This window comes from Varroa destructor, unplaced genomic scaffold (assembly GCF_002443255.2).
Source record: "Varroa destructor unplaced genomic scaffold, Vdes_3.0 BEIS01000002.1, whole genome shotgun sequence".
Taxonomy (NCBI): Eukaryota; Metazoa; Arthropoda; class Arachnida; order Mesostigmata; family Varroidae; genus Varroa; species Varroa destructor.
The window spans coordinates 35717507-35738706 of NW_019211455.1; the positions used below are offsets into that span (position 1 = coordinate 35717507).

Genomic DNA, 21200 nt, shown 5'->3' on the forward strand with positions numbered 1-21200 from the left:
CTTTTCCCTTTCCACTGAGTTGGTGTAGCATCAGTAAACACAAATGGAACCCCCTGCTTATCAGTCCTCCCGTCGTTCATTCGATCGACATGCTTTTTCTATATGGTGAGATTTTAATTTCTCATTTTTATTCATATATGAAAATATAGGACCTCTGCGTCATGGATGGAAATTACCATCCACAATTAATCTGCTCAGAGGCCTGATCTGTTGGCTTACACAGGACTCGTGGGATCTTTCGTCGCGGCGCCTGTACACTGTTGAGCGTTACTGACACTACTAAATTTCGAAATGCGATTCATCTGAAATACGAACTTTTTCCTACTTCTCAACAGTCCAACGCTACGGTCGTTCAGGCCATTTGACAAATCGTGCGTACTAGGTCGAACGTTCATACACGCTGTGATGAACAACCATTGCACCAAACGTTTCGGCAAAGGCCTTTTTCCTACAAAAGTCTAAAAACGCTTCTTCAGCAACACTAGCACTGCGTCCCCTATAAGTAGAGAGCAAAAAGAGCTTTGACGCGAAAAACCCGTATCCTGACATCTGATTCGGATGCGGGGATTTCTTGGATCCTTTCTATTTAATTGGAACATGCGTCCTCTACAAGAGCAACGACAACCGTTTGCGTATGACAGTTGTTGCTATGTATAATAAAATCGAGCTGCACAAAGGCAGTGACGATTTAGGTTAAAGGGTCAGAAAGCCGTTTATGGAAATGGTGACGTTCGTAACCGTGCAGTTTAAGGCAAACATTAATGCCGTCAGGCGTATGTCTGTTGAGCGAATGCTAGCTTGTCTTACATTGACGATTAGTCTACTTTATTCGCAGAACACTTGCAATGCTTTAGGGTTTTCCTAGAGATACTTAAGAGTAAGTTACCAACACTTTTTACTTACTAGGTATTGCTGCGGAAAAGGGTACGCTTGGGTTACCCTCTTGAGGTTATTTCGTTGTTTGATTTTGTAAAACCCTGTATAAATACAGGATTTGCATCGTGAGCAGTTAAACGTTCAACAGCAACCATGGTGATCTTCTGGAGTACACAGCTGTGCGAAAGTGTTGCAAGTCGCTCTTGATTATTGATAGAGTGCGCGCACGAATTTGCCCTTCCCTTCATCTGTGGAGTTCACGTAATCGAGGAACGCCTTGCAAATTCCCATCATTGAGTTCTTTCTTGTGAGACGTTACTGCTTTTCATTTAAATAACATAAGGCGATCGTATACGAATCTTGAAAGCGCACTAAAAATAGATCTTAATCGTGTCTCTCTAGAAGAGTGGCGTTTGTGGCTCCTTTACACTTGAGAATTAACTTCAGGACGCACCGACACCAATTATGTGGGTTGTGGCCCCCTTCATTACATTTATTTACAGCAAGACCCGATAATAAATCGGGAGTTTTTCCAACACTTGTGTTGCAGTCCAACAGAGATTAGACCCGTCCTGTACGTTATAAAATTAATTCATCTGGAAAGATATTTCGCGTAGACGTATCGACAGCACTAGAGCTAAACTTAACGTACTACCGAAATCGAAACAATTATTATACGGTATTATATCCAATCTAGGCCGAACCCTGGAACTTGACGAGCGGAATAAAAGAGATAGTTTCTGAATATTAAAAAAAAGGTTACATTTTTGAAAGGTCGCGAATATGAAATTCGTTCCTATTTTTGGCAATTCGGATCTGGATAAAATGCACAACCTATATCCAAGCAAATACACTATACGTTAGAGAAATGTAGTAAGCTTCTTTTGATTCGGTTATTTGAAAAGCAGTGACGTTTGTAAAAAATTTCAAACATCGTTAGAGGCACTTTAAAAAAAAAAAAAAATATATATATATATCTACTTGTTTACAAGTATATTATTTACAGCGGTTTTCCGCGTTTATATACGTAGACACCCTCGGTAGATCTCCTTGGCATAATGAGGTCAACATATTAAGTCTGCCTTCGGCTACAATGAGGTTCTTGAGGAAAACCGAGAGATATATGTCATGTATCTATTCTCTAAATATTATTGATGACGCCCTTGTTGAAGGATGAATTTGACACGATTATACTGAGAGTCATTTCCATAAGTAAAATGCTTAACGAGGGCCACTTGTTTTCCTAAATTATACGCTAACTATTTTCGTTTTTACACTGGCGGCAAAAGGAACGACATGGGCTAGTATTAAAGATTGTTTGAAAAATTGCCATTCGTTTAGGGACGCGGCCGTTGCGTTTGAGCAGCACCTTTGCCGTGGCTATCTATAAAAAAAAAGTAGCAAAACTTTTATCAGAAGCGAATTTGTAAAAACATGTAACATGTAAGGTTTACAGCAGACAAAAATGAGCATTTAGTTCATGGAGAAAATTTAAGAGAAAATCAGTTGTAGTGATCATTAGAGTAACGACATTTAAAATGTGTACTCCTATCAAAAGCTTAGGGATGTTGATCTCATTTCCCTAAAACTAACTCAGATAAATAAAAATATTGTGATATTAATAATCTGTGTGCTAATTAAAAAGTAATCAGTCCGCGAATTATCTAACCCCCGGTTAATCAGGCTGACGTTCGACGTGCAAGGTATTGGAAGAACAGTGAGAAATACTGCCACGATTACTAATATCGTTCGAAAAAAAAAGCTACCAAATACAGTATTTGAGCAACTTCCCGTAATAGTGTGTTCGCTGTCGGTACGACTGAGATCATACCACTAAAAGCAGACTCATAATAAAATAAATAAATAAATTGGTCAGAAGTCCCAATTTACCATAATTAATAATGATTTTTAGGCCGTTTAGTCCCCAAAAATCTAATTGCTTAAGCATTGTTTATCATCTACGAGTGACTTCTTCTATATTAACACATTTGGAGCGGGCCTATCAGCAAAATATCAAACACCAGGTATGATTCATCACCATCACCTGCCGCTCTCCATTCTTGCACTGCTTTTAAACCGTTCAGTCTCAAACTTATTTTTAGTCGCTTTCAACTTATTCATCCTACTTACTCACTATATTTGCAAATCTTTGCACTCCAGGGACTAGTGATAGGTAATTGTACTTCTTTTCGTTTTGTTAATGTTTCGCTATAAAAATTCAAAAATATGTCCTGTCGCGCTACCTTTATGGCAGTTCAACGAATTTGCAGAAGGCTGCTTCCTTTCTTCGAGAGGGAAAGGGCGCGGTGGCCTGAATTACAAAAAACGCGATTTGTATTTCAAGAAAGTGAACAGAAGTGTTCTGGGCGATTTTCAGCAAAATTTCCTTTCAATAAATATACCTTTATCTATATAATTTAGAGAATTGCAAGCATACTGTATCCGCTGACTTGTTATGTGGTCTAGATAATAAGCTTTTTTTTTTGACTATCCACAAAACTGTGTAAGAAAAACGAATCCTAAGTACGATTCAATTAAATACTTCGCGTAAACATTGTATGTAATGGTAGTATTTAATTGTACATGGACATTATGGGCAAGCGAACTCTCCTAGTACAGACTTATTTTTAACTACAGTAGATTAAGCGATTTCAGCCTTTAACAAAGACTTGTATTTTGGCGAAACCAAAAATCGAGACATCTAGTAAATTAAATTGGTTTGACAAAATGACAAGGTATGGTGTACACGTATTCTCCAAAGCTTTACTCATTTTCAATGGCGGAATTAGATCTTGAGGCCAAAAATAAGTGGTATCATCATTAACAATTAAAGTTCGCATGACTTAACGAGTTAATGGAATCAAGAAAAAGGACTTTTTTTAGCCTTGCATTTAGTTGCTGTCGATATTCTTTAGGAACGACGATAAATAAGAATACGAACAGATGACAAATAATGAAAGATCTATCGAAGTGTTGAGATCTGTTAGAATTTGGCCGAGTTCAATTATCTAGCAAGCAGCGCTTTTTAAGGCGTTTGATTCGCTTTCTATGTTTTAACTCAACTCGATCAGATAGATACGTATTAGTTCTTTAGAGCCTAATGATTGCGGACAACCTCGAGAGGTCCATCTATGTCCAGTCTGATAACTCGAATACTTGTACAAACTTTACGGTAGAGTAGAAACGAGTTTTGATTAGTAGAGCTATTAAACTTTCGCTCAGATGGCAGCAGTAGTTCCTTCCTAAAATGCTTTCATGGTTAACTTCTCCATAAGCCTGCCTCCATGCCTTCATGTAAAATGCTCTCCCGATAGACTGTTTTATCAATAGCTTCACACCGATTTCAGAATACTGAAAGGCCGGTCAAAACCATATGGGATCTAGGGCCATTGTGTATTTCTATTCTCTAATAGTTCTAGTTTCTTTTTTATTTCGCTTAAATTGGACCCTAACAGAGAATCATCTGGTCGCCGAGTGCTATGCTTAGGTTATTCGAGCTGATATTTGTCAGGACCGCCCGTAATGATACAACTGTGTATCTACATAGGCCGTTATAGCCCTTAGTTTGTGGTTAATGCGGGTTTCCCTAAAAAGATCATCTAACACTAAATAGATTGATTAACTCTTTCGAGAGTTTGAACATTTTCTAATCTATTTACTATACATTTAACCGTACACTTCTAACCAGTGGAATGTTCGGCTAAAATGACGGATCAACATCGTGTTATCTTTGGTTTCATGTGTTACTTGTAAATTCCACTCTACGGATGGCTTAACGGCAGAGTGGCATTGTAGAAAATGTTCACAAACGATCATCCTAAATAAATGGTATAAGCTATAAATATTTGAAATATCTGCGAAAATTCTGACGCCCGAAGAGGACCCCCACACGGAAAAATCGGCAAGGTGGCTCTTATAGGTAAATTTTTATTATAATAATAATAATGGTCCTATAGGTTAAACTAAGTCTACTCGTTTTTAATCACTAGTGAACGATTGATTTTTAAAGATTCCGTGAATAACATTATATCGCTAGCAGGTAACAAAGCTATCAACGGGTTTTCTAGGGCCTATGCGAGCTTTGATCTTATAGGCTTGATACGTTTAAATAGATAGTGAACTTCACGAAGAGTGACTCTTGTTTAGCCTTACATTATTATTGTTGTTGTTGTTGCTGCTGCTGTCGTATTTTTTCACCTGGACTTTATCCTGATGGCTTCAACAAATTGATTCACTAGTGTGGACGCTTCAATGGTTTTTAATGATTCAGTTGTATTGATTTGGCCTGTGTCGGACCTTTCGGCCGATGTGAGGCAGCCACTATGATGACAATAGCAACAGAACACCGGATATATCAATTAGTATGATGAGCTTTTTTTTTAGGATCTATTTTGTTTGCTTGGTCTTCCACATATGTTCTGTTGTTCACTCGCGGTTATAATGTTGATGAAGTGGCGATAGGTGGTTGCTCGTTGCCTGGCTAATCTGTCACAGAATCGATTTCTTCAATGTGTTGCCAATACGAACCGTTGAATCTTTTTGTATCGCTCGCACGCATACAATAAATGGACATACGTACTATATGGATGCTACGCATGCATGCTTAGATACGTTCTCACAGGCGTCTGCACAGCTGCAGACAGTCATCCAAAAAGGGGTGAGGTAACTGAATAATTTAGCTGCCATTTTCTCTAACTTTCACGAAATTTGTGAGATGTCATATTCAACGCCGCCTCTCGCTCTTTGCTATAATTATTTTGACTAAAAAGTTTCGCGGATCCGTCATTTTGATAACTAACAGCTTCCTATTGCAGGCTTCCGTTTGGCCTACAACGCTGCTCATCATCTCTTTCTGATTGTTTCGAATACTTTTATCGTTAGTACAGGAACACTATATGATCACTGCATATATATATTTTTCTTTTAGCACAATCGATATTTGCGCTGGTCATTGTCGGCACCATCATCTTCGGTGTGCTATACGGTTAATCCTACTCGACTTGGCGTGACTGCGCTTATCACTACATATTGATAAAACAACGGACGAGGGGATACAATCATACGGAGAGGTAATGACAGTAGCAGTGGCACGAGTTCACTACCTGTATAACTATTCTACATCAGTGGACATTGAGCCTGATACCGAATTGCAAATAAACTATCGAAATGTAGCCGCACACGTCAAATAATATAAAAGCCAGTACCTCCAGCCAAATGTACACGCACCGTATTACATAGAAGGAACACACTATTATCGTGTTTTTAATTACTAGGACTACATTTTTACGCTATGTGTATATGTGTTTTTCGTCTTTTATAGCAGGCCTTCAAATTTACCATTAATCTTTGAGGGTAGGAAAAGGACACGAAGAGTTAGCTTGTTTCAAACTGAGACTTATAAAGAAAGAAGCTACTTGTAGCAAACAAGTCGATACTAACCCAAAAGTATCGGCCAATCGCAATATTACGGTAAAGGATTCATGACATATTTCTTGGGATCTATAATTTAATGCGCCAGACACGGATCTTTTTAATATCTCCCAGAAATACTCGTCTACGATCATAGTGTCATAAATATAACACTAGAGATCAAGAAATGTTCTCAAACGTCTTTTTACGTTAGTGCCCCCCCCAAAGCAGGAGCCGACTCGAACGTAATTTTGAAATTTGCTAGCATTTACTTTGAAGGCCTTAGTTAAATGTTCGCTTGGCCTCCACCTGTACAGTTCTAGACAGTTTGCCCATGCTTAATTCCAAGTGTTATTCAGAGAATTTGGGAAGGGATTTTCGAGCTCAATCGCAAATACGAATCGCTGCTCACCGAAGCTACACTGTAAAGCGAGACAAAGTTTAGTACGTCGATACTACATATATAACTGGAATTGCACGATAATTGCTCGAAAGGTCTCAGCTGCGTCGTTTTCCATAAACATTACTGCATCTTTCAATACAACCAAATATAGTACTGGATTAATCTATTAGCAGATGGTATATGATGGCTGTGGATAGCGACATGCATAAATCAAATTAGGGGGTGATCTGTCCTTTTGGTTCTCCGATGTATGCTACGACAGATACGGCTTCTGACCAGATGAAAACAGTCCATAAGCCCGTTCACTACTCAGCGGGTGACGGTTTCTAATGAGCATAGTTGGACTGTACAGCTGCTTCATGCGTGTGCAAGCACACATGACTCCTGAGGAGAAGCCATGTGATACGATGTCCTGAACGAATGCTTCCCAGTACAGTAAAGATACGCGTTCTCTAGGACAAACTTCGATAGGCTGCGTCGTAAAGAGTCAAAACGGCGTCCAGAACAAAACATGCAGTATAACAGGATGATGCCTTTGATGATTGCGGCCGCCCGGTGTTTCTCGTCGAGTTCTTGTCTCCTTGTCACGAACTCCACTCCTATGGGACTGAAGAGGAAATAAAGACGAAGCGAACTTTCAGCTATCGCCGCAGCCACCGCCGCGGCGGGAAACCCATACGTGATTCTATCGTTTGTCAGTGCTATAACTTGAACTGTTTGAATTACTGCTGCCTGCTGTTGGCCATTGTTATAGAGAGACTTCACGGAGCTTGTTTGCAGCAAACACTTTATCGTACGCAGCGCTTCCTTGTGAGGGTCTAAGAGCCGATGTGTATGTTTGATGCAGTACCGTTATCTGTGAATTGCGTTGTTGACATCTGCGAAAGTCGTGTGCAGTATCTAGAATAATTAGACCTTGTTAGATACATTGTACATACAGTTATTGTTGTTTGAATAGGCCACGGGGATGACTTTGCAACCAGCAATTTTAGCCATTTTTTAATGGTACCGGTAGGTAAACATGCAGAACATCAAATTAACTCAATTTTAATATAAAGTAAAAATCAGAGTAAAAACCTAGAACTCAAAAACCCAGTCAAACGAAGCCAAAAACGGCCAGTTCAAGTTACTCCTACTTTGTAGTTACAAGTATTGCTTTGTGTCTAACAGTACAAAGCAATCACTACTCTCGAAAACAAGTAATAGGTGATAGGTGCAGAAGGACTGACCCATTTGTGCTATGAAAATAAAAAAGAAATGAGCTAAATATATACACCTAACCGATCTTATCTGTCTACTTCGTCGCAAAGTATGGCAGTCCAACAAAACAGTGGCTCGAATACGATAAAATAGCAAGTTGGAGAGTGCAAGTATAGTCTAATGAATCTTCGTAACTTTTTGTTTATATATGTAATATAATCATCATACAATAATAAATATTGTAAATTAACAAATGTATCCATAATTGAAATTTAACATACGGTGCCAAGTGGGTTTAGGCCAGCAACCCTTGGGCTCTGGGCCAAGCTCGCTCTCTCCCTCCCCCTCCTAATCGTATTATTCAAAACACTTTAAACGATTGATACTGAAATAATAATAATAATAATATTTGAAACATACTTTACAACTCAGTGTCCTTCAGCTTAGATTTGTATACTATCGGTTAATAAACATCTACCGAGTCTTCTTTGAAGGCCATTATTTAGGCCTGGAGTTTATTAACGATGTTTCGGCTAGTCCTATTTTTGTGTCTTTTCAAAGACTTAGTATTGAGTCAGTCGAGCGATTTTTTCACCAGCAGAAGCTGCTCAACGTGGAGCTAGTGCCAGTAAACTACTACAGCATCTTCTGTTTAACCGCCGACGATAACACTAATTGGGTGTGGGCATTTCAGCTATTGAAATCTGTTCTGTTATGCGGTATATGATAATATTGTACTAGTGTACTTAGTTACTGAGTTATTTATTAAACGTCTTTGAAAATGACTTTGCAATAATTAATGTTGTAAATATCGAAATACATATTAGTTTATCGTACATAATGTGGTAGGGGATTTACTACGATCTTGGCTCAAAGAATAACAATAATATATTTCTCTTTTTCGTGGTCAAACCATCCACAATTATTTATTATATGTGGTCCACCCACCCAACGGCGACCGCTGCCCTACTAACCATGAAAAAATACTTCAGCCCTTGACAGGAAACTTCTAAAATTAGCAGTGTACTACTCAAGCCTGACATCAATTCTCATGCTAACACGGTATAAGGTTTCGAAATCAAAATCGTGCGTACAGGTGTGATGTTTTCTGTATTGCGGAACCAAGTCCGAGCGCTCTATTCATCGATTCGATTTTCGTTCCGCATAGGGTACCGCGCGCCACCGAGCTTACTCAAGTGTGCAATGTTTGCCCTTCTGCTGCTCGCGCTTCTAGTACCACTGCTTTCACTTCGCTTCTTCACGCTACGCCGGTTGTCGTCGCTGAACGAGCATCCCATAGGTGCTAGTCAGCCAGCTATAAGGCGACGGCCTGACAATCCATAACCAAGACACCCGTCCCTAACAAAATATCCTCCCTTCTGATAGAAAGCAGGTTGGTTGCTCAGGCCCAATATAAGCAGCTAGTTTGTTCTCATCATATACGTCCTTAGCTCAGCTCGCATCACCCCCGCCGGGATCTCAAGGACCTCGAAGGAGTCTGGTAAAAAGTCGAGGACTTGAAATCCTTACGCGCTCAGTGGGGTGCTTCGCAGAAATCCCTCTTTGATCAGTACACAGTAGGGATAGGACTCTTTAAATAGTCTTTGTGAGTTATTTACATTTTCTGTATAGAATATAAAATAACGATTATATGGTAAAATTTAGCGTGATTTTCCATTATTTCAGAGTGAAACTGAAAAGCCTGTAGACTGTTAAGAATGCTGTAAGGATTTTCGATTTGTGACCAAATAACCTAGAATAAGGAATATAATAATTCCGATATTAATTGTAATACTTATCAGACATATTTCATATTATAACATATACTTCCGCTCAATAGCAGTTGAACCAAAAAGATTCAGGGATGCTGTGGGATTTAACGCTCAGAAGAATAAAAGCTATGCCTTTCAATTAGTTCCGAGGAAGTGCCGTTTATATAACAATTGCAATGAAAACAAAAGTATTGTTAAAGATTGGTGAATCAGACCCAAACAGCGAAACCATCCAATGTCCATGTGGTGTGATTATTTTCCATTGTTCAACAATAGATTAGGGATTTTAGGGAAAGAATGAAACAAACTATAAGATTTATATGATGACCAAAAATCTTTGCTATGGTTTTATAGCGAATTAATTCGAGGGCTATCAGCCACTTTAGTAATACTATTGACAGGCTTCTTGCCTTGCCCGGCTTAAGCAAATCGCTGTCACCATATAGCGTAAGCATTTTAGTCAATTGTGCCATTTTTCGGTAAGATGCGACACATACTGTGCTCTGTAACCCCTTTAATATATGCGAATGATATTGATATTTATATACATGTGACGAACGAGGAACCTCCAAGGCGTTCCAAGAAAACCTGGCTGACATTTTTTTCTATGATTCGGCATGGGTTTAGAACTAAAGGCGCCCAAATATGTGCTAATAATACCGAGAGGAGTTACAAGATTTCGAGCTAGCCCTCAACTTCAACTTCCGAATGCGTTTTTCATGTGATATACATTTAGCGTTTCTGAGCAAAGTATGCATGCGGTCAGTCAGTGTTTATCTATATGCCACTAGGGAGAATGGTAAATACTGATAACAAACTATATGAATCTCATGTTGTTCTGCTGTTGATGTACCTACACTGGTCAGATGTGGCACCCATTGCTATCAAACGATCTTGTCCTCTCCAAAATGGGTACGAAGAAGGCCGATCGTAACGACATCGGTAGTGGGTTGGTTGACGGTATGAGGGCCTATGTGGTGCGTTTTTGAAGGATTCTAAAAAATTAGGATGTTTTTTATACTATATTATCTAATAAGTGGTAATGGGAGATGAGGAAGGCCAAGCCTACACGACGTTTACAACGCGTCGTGAGTGTTTACCTATGGCGTATTACACCTTGTAAAATCAAACTTGGAAAATTATAAAGGTGATAATGTACGAATCAACGGATAAAGACGATTTTTTAAAAACGGTCACGCATAGTAGTTTATCAAGTCGTATTTTCCACATATTTTTTTTCTACCGTATTTCCTGTGCAATGTTTCAATTCCGATTCAACGTAACTTTAAACGTTTTTGACATACTAAATCTTTTGCTTTCAGGCTAATGAGGACGAATCCATGACACGACGACTAACTGTAAATGAATAATGAGAAATTATAGAACACTACAAAAGTGTTGCTTGGATAGGACGCTTTAGATTCGGTCGTTTTTAGAGCTAATCTAAAAGTTCACTTTGGGAACCACTTTTTCGCTGGCAATTCGCCCCAGTACCCACTCAACATATGTTGCAGTGTTAAGCAAAGGACTGTTTACAAGTTTATCCTTTTGCATTAAACAGCTTATGTTAGCTCGCCTTAAAGTTTTGATGAAATACCGACTAGCGATACGGTGGTATTTTCAATGAAGTAAGCCGCACGCAGAACTTCGATTTTGTTGAGCATCCATAATCACTCCACAAGCGAACAGATGAATTATATATACCTGAGATCCATGTATGTATTTATTCTTCCCTTATTATTATTCTTTCTTTAATTAAGCAAAACTGTGCGCAGACGCCTTTTTAGCGCAGGCCAACAAACTAGATCGAAAGAGGTGAAATGACATTTTGTAGATCCAAATAAGTTCCAAACGTACTCGCATGTTTTTGCTGCCCTTATTGGGTTTGGAGTGGTCAAGCAAGTGTTTATACGAAAAATAAACCAGCTTGGTAAACAGTTTAGTCAATGTATAACCCTTCAAATGGTGCCGTTCTGATCGAACGGGTTAAAGCCAAACACACGTAAAACTGCACGATACCTGCAGCTGGCGGAACGTTCCTTCAATTATTCCATTCTGAATTTAACTTCAACGGGGTTCGTCTCTCGACACTGCCATTTGATGCAGCGACTTTATAAATAAGGGTGATTATTATTACTGGCTGCGTAGATCGTCAAAACAAAACGATACACCTCTCTATGTCTCCTTCTGAATTTTGGCTTGTTCAAGTGATAGCTTTCTGACTTTTTCAGATTCTCATTGGAATAGAAGGCAAATATACGAAATTATCGACCCTCGAAACAAGCAAATTCCGTCTTGAAGCGGCAGTGGATAAAAATGTGTTTTTATTTCTCTTGGTATGTTTTCTGATTTTTTAATACGCTCTTCATGTTTTTTTTCTGGTTTTAAGAGACAACTCATAAATTATTTTTTGCATTAGCATTTTCGTAATTTTTTACCTCCCTTTGTTAGCTGGCCGATTCAATTTAGCTCGCAATATGATTTGTTAATGTTCGTAGTTCATATAGTAAAACAGCTCAGTTAGGAGTTAGAGAGAAAGACTCAGTTCTTACTTAAGTTGCTTATTACATGTGCTGATTTCTTTCGATAATTCTATTTTTCCCGAAAACGTTTCGTCATTTAATATTTAGTTTAGGTATTATACCCTATGGAGTTAGCCAATGTCTGGACCGCACAGGATATGCAATGGCGATGAAACAGAAAAAACCATCACTTTGTCCTTATAGAGGTATATACAAAAACAGAAGATTAGAATCAGTCAGCGTAGCATTCTTCTAATTGATGCGGCAATTTTTGCGTGCTTGTTTTTCTACATTTATGGCTCAAACAAACAAGAGAGCCAAGTAGATAATGCGTGCATTTATTCAAAGAAATGTTAATGTTTACAGTATAGCAACGAGCAAGGGTGTATTAGGAGGCAAATTCAAATATAAATTATCTTTAGTCCATATCTTTCGTAGATCTCAGATCGTTTGCATAAAAATCATTAGTTAAAGTTTTTAAAAAAGATACAGGTTGGTGACCTTGCGAATTTTGTCGGCATAATTTACAGATTGTAAAAGACGCTAGAAGGAACATGGTCACGCGTAGCTAAAGATTTAAAAGACGATATATTTGAGTAGCGCTTCGGATGAGCATTACCATTGTCTGATCTAGATTACTACGAGACGAGGGCTTCTAAAAACACCGTTTACAGGAAAACTTTTTGAAAGTTTCTTGCGGTCATCAATATCTCCGAAACGAACGGAGAAGTTTTTCTTACTTCCAAATGTCCTTCTGTCATGAAATGGTATGGTAGATGGGCCATGCGTGCTATGGCTCTGATATTATCATCAATGGCAATGACACTAATAACAGTAATAATCAACATCATCAGCAGCCCGCTGGCGGCTACTTATACTGCTGCTATCAGATGGTACGCAACTCATCGCAGTAATACCCTGTATGAATTTCGTTCATTTCGACGCCACTTGCGGAGCTAAGGCTTGTCGCGTGCAGCCTGTTGGTCATATACTGTTGATACCCCAACAACAGCGACTAGTGTTTTGGTTTTGTCGAAAACCGTAAATTCTCAGTGTGCGCTTTCTCTTAACATAGCGAAATTTAAGGATTTATTCCGACCTGTCATCAGGTTGTCACCTCCAAACGTGAAAGTTGTGAAATCGTTCTTAGGGATATGAATTAGGGCTTTAGCTACAGGTCGCCAGGTGGATAACCGAATGAAGCGGGTTAAAATGGGCTATTTTAAACCGAGCCCATCTGGCCTTCATCTTCACATGCATGCATTCTATACAAACCATTTAGACGAGTATTCACATAGAGTGCAGCGCTGACATAGATATCTCAATGCAGAACACCTAGAATTACTTATGGCTTGCAAGTGGCGAAGATTAAATGGCGCTCTTTACCAGGGTGGCAGACGATTAAAATCTGTGTCAACCGCAGACCATGATCGACGCAGCTCGAACAATGGTGTCATCCAATCTGTCATTGAAACTTATCCCATTTGAAATAATTGTCCGTGTAGCGATTGTTGCCAAGGAAAAACATCTATCTTTGCCTTACACAAAATGAACGAGTTAAAAAAAAAGCTTTTACTATGAAGGTGAGGTGATTCGGAATCGACAGAGATTACCTTCAGTGCAAACGATCGGTGAAGACGTAAGACAAAATTTGGATAAGACGAACAAAGGATAAGAGTTGTTTAGTTTTCTAAACTCTTAGCTACGCATACGAATTACCATGCTTGGTGACTACTTAGTTGTCTTCTTTGTTGAAGAAGCTCCTGAAATACTTTACCATTACGAAGTCCTGCTACTTTCTTCCTCTTCCTGTTTAATAATAGTTACTTTTTTTCCGAAAAATAAGAGCATTAAAAATAAGCCGACAGACAATTCTAAATATATATAAATCAACAATACGACATCGCTTTGATTCTAATTAATACGACCGATGTAGAAGCAACCTAGTCGAAAGTAATTTTAAATATATTACTGATAGAGCGTGCAATGATATTTACATAAGCTAACCGAAAATTTACGGAAAATCTAAGCGAAGGCCCAGCAAAAATATCCATGGCGCCGTGAGCAATCCTATAAAATAAATAAATAATAACGTTTGGGCGAGTACTCCGTTCAAGCTGCACGAGCTCCTCCATAATAAATTTCAATGTGTTGATGTCCGTCGTTGAGTTTATCATGGTTCTCTTTTTCACGGTGGTCGGTTCCATAGCCAAAGTCACCCGTCCGTCTCGCATCTATCTCCAATAGGAATTTTCTGACTTCGACTACTTCAAGCCACGGCGAGTTGCGCCTTCAGCCTCAAACCCTTCAAGGAGAAACTCATCCTCGGGTCCCGTCCTCGCCGGTTGCAACATTTCAATTCCGCTCTCGTACGCACCCGTATATTAGTAAGCACGCGGTGGGTGTTCTGGGAGGTTTCTCTGAGAGACTCACTGATGGAGCCCATCAAAACTTGGGAGAACGAGGGAGAGAGCTGTGGTAGGCGATCGAGAGGGAAGCTTGTTTAACAATTTGCATCGATTGCCGCGCCGATGCCATACACGAAGAGAAAGCCCACGAACAGCGTATAAAAAGCACCACTGCTAGCCGCTATGCGAGTGAACCATTGGATATGGTACTGTTGGAGAATTTTTCCTACGCGATGCTATACCGGGAATAGTACCGGCTCCAGTGGCCTTCATGAGAATAAGAAACCTCGCTTGCTGGGAAAAGGCTATATTGCTTGTCAAAGCACTGATGGTGGACATAGGATGGGCTAGAAGGAGTCTCCGAGCCTAAAATCTAGTAAATGAAATGACAATATCCTGTAAGACAGCCACTTCCTTTATCTAGGCTAACTCTGATGATCGACAAGTGTTTAAATTAATGAGCTGTACAGCGCTCTGCACCTTTTGCATGTACTCACTTAATTTAGATTGTACAATGTGTTTATTCATAATTGGGAAATTTTAGCAAACTGTTTACATCATCGGCTTGCGTTCATCCATTACGTCGGTACTAGATGAACGCTATTCCTTTCCGAGATAAAATCGCAAACTTATCCCAGTAGAAGCAAGAAACTTCTATTTAAAATATGAGAAAAGACCACCTGTTTCACGATGTCTATGTATTGGACGAATTCCTTCGAGATTAAAACCTTTTTGGTCACTGGAGATTGACGGTTTACGTTGTTACCAGTCTCCACGTGGCTTCCGAAGAACCCGAGTGAGGCTTTCAAGAGGTGAAGCGAAAGATGGATTAGATCGCAAGAATTTGCAACCTAAGCAAACTGCCGCACAAAAGATCATTTTGATGCAAAAATTAGATCTTTCTTCAATATAGCTACACAAACCTATAATGAATTCAGAGAAAGAATTTTTTACAGTACTTCTGGACGAGTTAAATTTTGAATTATAGCCACAAAATATGTGGGTGGCAGTTACACCGAAGCAATATATTCGTGGAACATGTCGCTGTCGACGCGTATGAAAAATTTAAATCAAACACTTGGACGCTGTTCGTAAATAAGAGCGATTGTTTGAATTAATTCCATACACCCAACATGCGCTCCATATTCTTAGTTTGCCGCTTATATTATAGAGATAAGCAATTTATACGAAAAGGGACAAACATACGAAAGAGCGATCGATACAAGCCTCTTCAAAGCGGCCATAAATTCTTGAACCGAAAATCCAGTTGCACTAAAAAATAGCTTGTTGAACTTTCGACTTCTTTATTTTTTTACCCCTATGAGATTTTAACCCTATGAGATTTTCCGGTTCGCCCCATGGAAATCCTTTTCAGAGTTTTTGAAAGCTGTGTGAAAAAATAACGTTAATCGTTGATTTCGGGTAAAGAAGTATATACATATATTTTTTTTTTGTTCCGGTGGGGTTTGTCCAACGCGAAGGCATCGGATAGTAATTGATCGTGAATTCCGAATATGCCGTACCGATTTCCGCCATAATGGGTTTATTGTTGTATTTTAGAAAGAATTGACTTTGTTCAGATAACAAGAACAGTAGATGAACATTTGCGTGCTACGGCAAAGATACCAGCAGCGTTGGTTCCACACCTTGTGTATTTATTGTAAATCAGTAGAAAGCTTGATACTTCATGATCCGTCTTAGCTACATACACTATGAGCGTCGAGCAATACAACATTCACAGATTCAGTATTTTATGATGTGCTTATAACCCCACAGTAGATGGTGGAATCCATAGGCTTATCAAGTGGCAGTTCATTCCATTGCGGGCTTCAAAACTCTGTCAGCAAACGGGGTTTCAACGTCTAATACTTTATATGGAATGCTTGCAAGGCTTTTCTGTGGACAATAGAGCCTTTGCCGGCAGATGCACCAGTTACAAGTAGATTGTGCACTACTTTTACTAAAAACGCTAACTTGATCCTGTCGAGTCTCTCTATATTTCGTAAGGTCAGCTTCTTTCAAAGAGTCTAAATTCCGTCGGCGGCGGAAGATGCGATCTCCGGGCTGAACAGTCAACAAAACTTCAGTCTGGGAAAGGCTTTTTTATCGTAACTTGCTGATGAGTTTCAGTTGAGCACCATTCAAATGAGACACCTTCTCCAAATGTACCTCTCCTTCAAAATTCCATGGCTCCTTTCCTAGCTTTACTTATTTAGACACTGATTTAATAGAGGCTACGCACTGGCCTGGTTTCAAGAACAGTTTGATCTTTTGAAAGTTAAGGCTAGTTTTACCCTAAAATAACTGATTCACTGCAAGGAGCTAGCGGACTAACTTTTGAGAGTAACTAACTAACGACTGTGGGATACCAAATGATCAATACGACTGCATGCAAATTGGAACACTCGGATAAGCGAAGCAACTTGACGTGCTCGAGTGGTTGAAATAGGTTAATGGGACATTAAAAAATGCAATTGGATAAATAGCGCAATATAAGGGATTTCAAAAAAGAACGGGATGAGAGAATTGCAACCGGATCATTAGCGACGGGTCAACTGAATAAGAGCAGAATTAGTCTTGCGCCTTGCATTGCAGCAAACTCTAGCTTCACTCCAAATCTGAACTCGTTTAAGTTTTTATTAGGAAAAACAGCACAGTACTGCTGAATAGTACTAAGAATGAGCCAAGCCCGGTTGTTAAAATCGTGAAATGTACGGCTTGTTAGTATTTAAGTCGACTGGCGTCAACCATTTGATTCCGATAACAACAACAGCCACAGCAATAACCAAAATTGATTGCGGTTGAGAAAAGTGGCATATTGTAGGGCTTCTACAAATGTTGATGAAGTTATCTTCCGTACTCCTGTATGTCTACGTAGAAGTTATTAGTTGCTTTGGTTCGGTCGGCGACGTATTTGCCGTCACTGTTATCTCGAGGCTCCACATGGCTGACACAAGTATATTGATAGTTTTGCAACATATTATATGTTGCTAGTAAGCGATGATTCTTTGTCGAGGAGGAGCCAGTCGACATGATGAGTGACGACACAGGATGGAGTTAGCTGTCAACTGCAGCAGGCTGCTTATGGAGGTAGACAAGGTTCAGGTTGATTGCTCGACGAGATGTTGAAGATAAACGAGGATTTAACCTATGCCTAATGCCGGGAAATCCAGGGCCGCACGTTGTAGGGTTGCGTGAAATAGGCAACCCGCTAAATAAATACAGATTATAGTATTCATACCTAAGCGTCTTCTCAGGAAAGGACTACAATCTGCTGACGCAACATGAGAGATGGAAGCTCGAGCGAGCGCAGGTTATAGTTTATCATGGCCACAGTGAGGGGTCAAGGGTCACCTCGACAAAAGGAGATATTCGCTTATAAAACAGGAGGCTTAGCAAAAGCCTACGACACTTCATATTCGGTCGTAAGTAGAAAAAACAGGAGTTGTTATTGTTCTTGAACGCGGACCAAGGAGCGATGAAACACCTGCAACAATAGCTATGGCAGCAGTAAGATAATAACGCGGGTAACAAGAAATATAAAAAATATATTTTAGGCTATGCAATGTCCTAAATGTGTACCTGTCATAAACGTATGTTTCTCATTCTTCGGCACTAATCATTTTAGTGCGTTGACAATAAATACGTTAATGGATTGGGTTATGATAGGCACCGAAGCGATTCTCTTGCTGTCACTATTAATATAATTATCTTATCTTCCCTATTAATTTTGCTATTCGCCGTTGTTGTTTGACTTTTTCTTGGATACAGGCTGCAGCACTGATTCATAAACAATTGCGAGAATTTTTTTTTAATTAAAGGGCTAACGTAATGCTTTAATTTTCGATAGTGCACTTTTTATATTGTCTCAATGTGATGATGCACGATTGTCTGTTTTGTATTTTTTCTTCCAAGTATAGCGAGTATCGTAGATTGATTGTGTGACAAGAAACATTCTATAGGTGGCGTAATATCCGTATTTGCTAGGTTTTTATTTGACACAAACATAATGAAAGCCTAGGCTTATCTTTATCGTGCTGTTACTTCATGGAGTTGTTTATAATCCTGTAGAACGTGCAGCCCTCGTAGAGCAAAAAGTTATGTTTTCATTAGCTAGAGTGCTGCTTGGGGAATTTTGACAGAATATACAAATATATTTTTCAGTTGTCACATGATTGAATAGTAATGATTATATCGTGTCTTCGATGATGCTTAAGGTGACGGTTTTATGAAAGTCTCAGGTTCACCGACCGCGCAACACAGTGATTCCTTTTCTGTAGTAATACATTATTATTAAATCTAAACTAAAAATTAAAAGGTCCAGATTGTAAGCTACTCTGGAGCTAAGTGCAGGCTAAGGACCAAGTACCTTTATGATCCAACCATTGCATGAGCGGTCTTTGATGAAATGAACCTACTATTACTCTATCGAACGCTGGGATATATATATAAGATAGGACGAGCTAGTACTACCGATTCCTTATATTCCACCTTTCTAAACCTACGAAACGCCGATCAACATCTGGCACCTTTTGTAGGTTCTTATTAGCAGGATGATTATTATTCCATAGAAGATACTTTGCTACTACGTACTCGCTTACTGCTCATGATCTGTGTCTCTACTAGGCGTGTGTACCTCCATAGGGACATTATTGTTCAACAACACAGACGAGACTATCGTCACTGGCACCGTGCCTTGAATGGAAATCAGTCTTGATCTACTAGCGCAGATGGTAGGGAGAAATGAGAGGCTGTGGTCGGAAGGTAATGCAATGTATGGCCGATGTATGTGTTTGCCATGAATGCATGGCCAGCCATTTTCATTCTCTTCATCGTTTGACGTTCTCCCCTGCCTTACGCCATTAACTCATCGTTCTAGGCGAATATATTACCATATAAAGCCAGCCTATTTCGTTGTTAGTCCTACACTCACCTGCAAACGTCAATATTGATCTTTTTAAGGAAGCCGTCGTAACCTCTAGATATTTATCTTATGAAGCATGTGTGCTAATTAGATTTAGATTTATTCGAAGGAACTTTAGCATCCTTAAAATCTTCATATGCTACTCAAATTGGACATTAAAAATGGAATAGTCGCGGAGACTACAGTATATTTCAAATGACGTCTGAGTAGATAGCCTTACAGGTATGCCATATTCCCAGCTCAGTAAACATTCCTTAATTTCTCGCGTTCGAAGGCTTATACTCGTGCGGCGGATTTCCTTATTAGAGGGTAAGCCTTTTCGTTCCGCTGTCTAGACTTAATTGGAGTACTGATAGCACCAATCGCAGTACTTACAAAAATTTTGCCAGCTCTCAAAAACCAACAGAAGGAAGGGTTCATTGTGGTTAAAGTTTCCTGTTTTACAATCACTATGGACGTTTTCGATCGGCTCGTGAGCTCAAGCCATCGTTAAACAACACACATCTCTAAATTATCTATTTGTGCGTCTTTAACAACGTCTTATGTATCCTCATCGCCAAGTATGAGTCAGTGCGTGTACTTGTGAGTACGCTTATCTCTTTGTTGCTGTGTTTGCATATGTTGATAGACCAGAGCAACCGTGTTTCACGTTCGTTTAGTGGCGTACACAGACACACGCCTATATCATTCAAAAGCCGGTACAAACTGATACTAACCTGCTCACGGCGTGGAGGGCTACAGATGTATGTATATGAAATTAATATTGTGCAAATAGCCCTATCCCTAGTTGTGCACCTGTTAAGCATTCGTACATAGGACGTCGCCGCAGAATAGTACTGTTGAACGCTAAGGCAGGGTGTAACAACAGAGAGGTGCTCCTTTGCAGAGCACTACAGAAGCGAAAGATGGAGAAAATTTGGCGGGAGCAAAGGACTCATGCAGTCAAATAGGGGAGAACGGCGCAGGCTGTGCGGAGCTGCGAAGCTATCAGGTTGTGCTAGTTGGAACCACTATTATAGGTTACCCACTCAAGTTTGAGCTATGTACATAGATACTCCTAGCAGGCTCGTCCGCCTGTCTCCCCCGGAGGTCTCAAACCATCGTTTCGGATCATCGACAAATACTTAATATGCACTGGCTATGCAATATGTATGAGGCAGTTGTACGCTTCTTAGACCGTAGCTCAACCGAAGTAATAAAATAGCAGCTTTAGATAGGCTCGGCATGTCCACATGTATTTGTGTTTGTATCAGGTTGTGTATGAGTACCTGTAGACTATACGTGTCATGGTGCAATTTGCACACTCATCATACGTTCTTTGATACAGATGACCAAATATTAGATACCCGTTCATGCACGCCATTGTGCTCAGTAGAATGCTGAAAAGCTATAGTAGTGACCTTGAGTAAGTACAGTAACGGCCATAGATTACATCTGTACAACAAATAATAACATCTATTTGATTGCTAGTCTAGTAATAACCTAATCTTTTCCTTTTACATCATATGTAATCCTTATTAGTTATTATTGTTTATTGATTTCTAAAATACTGCGTGCAAGTGTTAATCTCACAGCCATAAGCGATGCCGATTTTAACCCAGGTAAAAAAAAACCCGTGGATATTGTTAGGCCTCTCTCACTGGTATCAGATTTCGATGGTGGTCAATTCTGTGGTCGTTACCGAGA

The 21200-nt window shown here is 39.5% G+C and overlaps 1 protein-coding gene and 1 long non-coding RNA gene across 12 annotated transcripts in view; one reads left to right on the forward strand and one right to left on the reverse strand.

The window, feature by feature from the left end:
* LOC111243946 (uncharacterized) overlaps positions 1–5043 on the reverse strand; it is a 29160-nt gene extending 24117 nt beyond the window's left edge. For 10 of the 11 annotated variants that reach the window (XR_015321354.1, XR_015321351.1, XR_015321353.1 and 7 more), the window contains exon 1: positions 5029–5043. This is a non-coding gene — a long non-coding RNA (uncharacterized LOC111243946). Of the gene's footprint in view, positions 1–903; positions 919–5028 lie in introns of those variants that run through there. The other variant, XR_015321347.1, reaches the window with a different exon arrangement.
* Positions 1–21200, forward strand: part of TfAP-2 (transcription factor AP-2) — a 174794-nt gene that overhangs the window by 29229 nt on the left and 124365 nt on the right. The window lies entirely within an intron of this gene.